Source organism: Saccopteryx leptura, chromosome 2 (assembly GCF_036850995.1).
Source record: "Saccopteryx leptura isolate mSacLep1 chromosome 2, mSacLep1_pri_phased_curated, whole genome shotgun sequence".
NCBI lineage: Eukaryota > Metazoa > Chordata > Mammalia > Chiroptera > Emballonuridae > Saccopteryx > Saccopteryx leptura.
In genome coordinates this window covers 256,789,661-256,791,945 of record NC_089504.1, presented here as the reverse complement: position 1 = coordinate 256,791,945, position 2,285 = coordinate 256,789,661, and positions in this window count along the sequence as shown.

Here is a 2,285-nt window from a genome sequence, read left to right as displayed (position 1 = left end):
CCCGCTTAGTCCACCCCTTGAGTGTCTTGCTCATGGAGGTGAGTGGGTGGTGCTTTGACCTGGTCTTAAGCTGTGCACTGGGTGGAGCTAGTGCCCAGCATCCTGGGAAGTGCAGGTCAAGGTCTGCTGCCACTGTGTTCTGCCTGGGGCCACCTGGCATTAGCTACAATGGAGTTTGAGTGAGTCCATGTGGTCACTTTAGGAGGAATCCTTGGGGTTCCAGCAGCCTTCACCTCATTCATCCTCAATCCTTGCTGGTTTTTACAGCCAGAAATTATGGCAACTTCTCTTCCCAGGCCTGGAACCCTTGGCTAGGGGTCTGGTATGGGATGGGACCCTCACTCCTCGGGGTGGGGGGGGGCTTCACAGATGAGATACCCCTCCCAATGTTTATCCTCCATACCTGGGTGTGGGACCAGCCATTCTGCTCTCTGCCCCTCCTACCAGTTTCCACATGGGTTGCCTTATATTGTTAGCTATAAGACTTCTGTTCCGCTAGATTCCAGGCAATCCTGAGTGATGGTTGTTCTGTAGTTTAGTTGTAGTTTTGATGTGGTTGTGGAGGATTTGTGTGCTGCCTGTACCTCTGCTGCCATGTTGCCTGGAGCCCCACTTTATTATCTTTTTTAAGGTAAAACTTTCCCCATTTCTGAATCCAGTGACTTCCCCTCAAGTTGTTTTATTTATTACTGGTGTTTGTGATTTTTTTTAAATGAGTAACTATAAAAATAATCACTAAAGTGGTGTAATTAAAAATCAATCTTGACCAAAAATCTAAAGCACAATCACATGGAAAATAAGAGTGTAGAGTTAAGTTGTTGTAAGGCTTATGCAAGCTGGCAAGGGGAGTGTATAGATAATGATTAATTTTAGACTTTGCTAAATTGCTTATATGTTACAAATTTGAGGTTAACCACAAATTAATATAAATAGAATGTATAATTTAAAAACCACTAGAAAAAATTTAAGAATTAAGAAAATTCAATAAAGTCAGTAGAAAGCAAAATACAAGAAAATATAGAGGTAAATAAAAAGCACAAACCCAAGCATATCAGTACTCACGATATTACAGATTAAACTCATCATTAAAAGTCAGAATTGGTCACAGTATTTAAAGGAAAAACCCAGTGATACGATACCAACAAAAAACCCACAAAGTAAATTATACCATAAGATAAATGAATCCTGGGGGTGTAATATATGGCCTGGTGACTCTAGTTGATAACACTGTGTTTTATATTTGAAAGTTGCTAAGAGAGTTGATCTTAAAAGTTCTTTATCACAAGAAAAAAATTTATAACTAAGTGTGATGGTGGATATCAATTAAATTTATTGTGGTTATATCAAATCATTACATTGTACACCTAAAACTTACATACTTTATATCAATTATATTTCAACATAAAAAAGTAAATTACACCTAAAGGCTGAAAAAATGAAGAGAAGGGGCATATTAATGAAGAAAGGGATTAAGTAAGCTCTGGTTTAGTCACTTTAAGGAACACCATGCAGGGCTAAAGACAGATGATCTGTCCATAGCTATGTGTATAAATATACCTATCGATCCATAAGTCCATCGGCGTAGATTTTGAAAATACACTGGATATACATAAAAGATGCAGAAGTACACATCTGTATAATAATATTTATCTTCTTTAAAACGTAAAGCAATACTGCATATTATTTGTGAGTCTGTAAGGTTGTAATATTTAAAAGTGTAGACTTGACCAGTTCACATCAAATTCATAATAGTGATTGCCTTATGGAAGGAAGGAAAGACATTGTCATGTCACAAGAAACAAAGATAACTTCAACTTTATAATGTTTGATATTTTTGGCCATAAAAGAAGAAAAAGTAAAGAATATATATATAATATAATAATAGATACACTATTTAATAAAGTAGTAATAATAATAGGTACACTTACAAAACACATTCTATGTGCCAGATATATATAGATATATAATACATGCAATATTTTATATAGACCTCAGCCTGGAGATGCAACCAAAGCTATAATTAGAACAGATCTCTAGTTTTAAATATGTTCGTCACTAAATCAGGAAGAATGACCATCAATTGCCTACAAGAAGCTAGAAAAATGTAATTTAACACAGCTAAGGAATATGGAAGGAAAGAACTATAAAAAAATAATAATTTAGAGCATAGAGTTAATAAATAAATTCAGGAATTAATGTTTTTGAAGAATAAAAAAATAAAAATAAAACAGTAAAATTTTAAGGAAAAAGGGAACCATCCAATGGAGTTATAATAATTGATACAA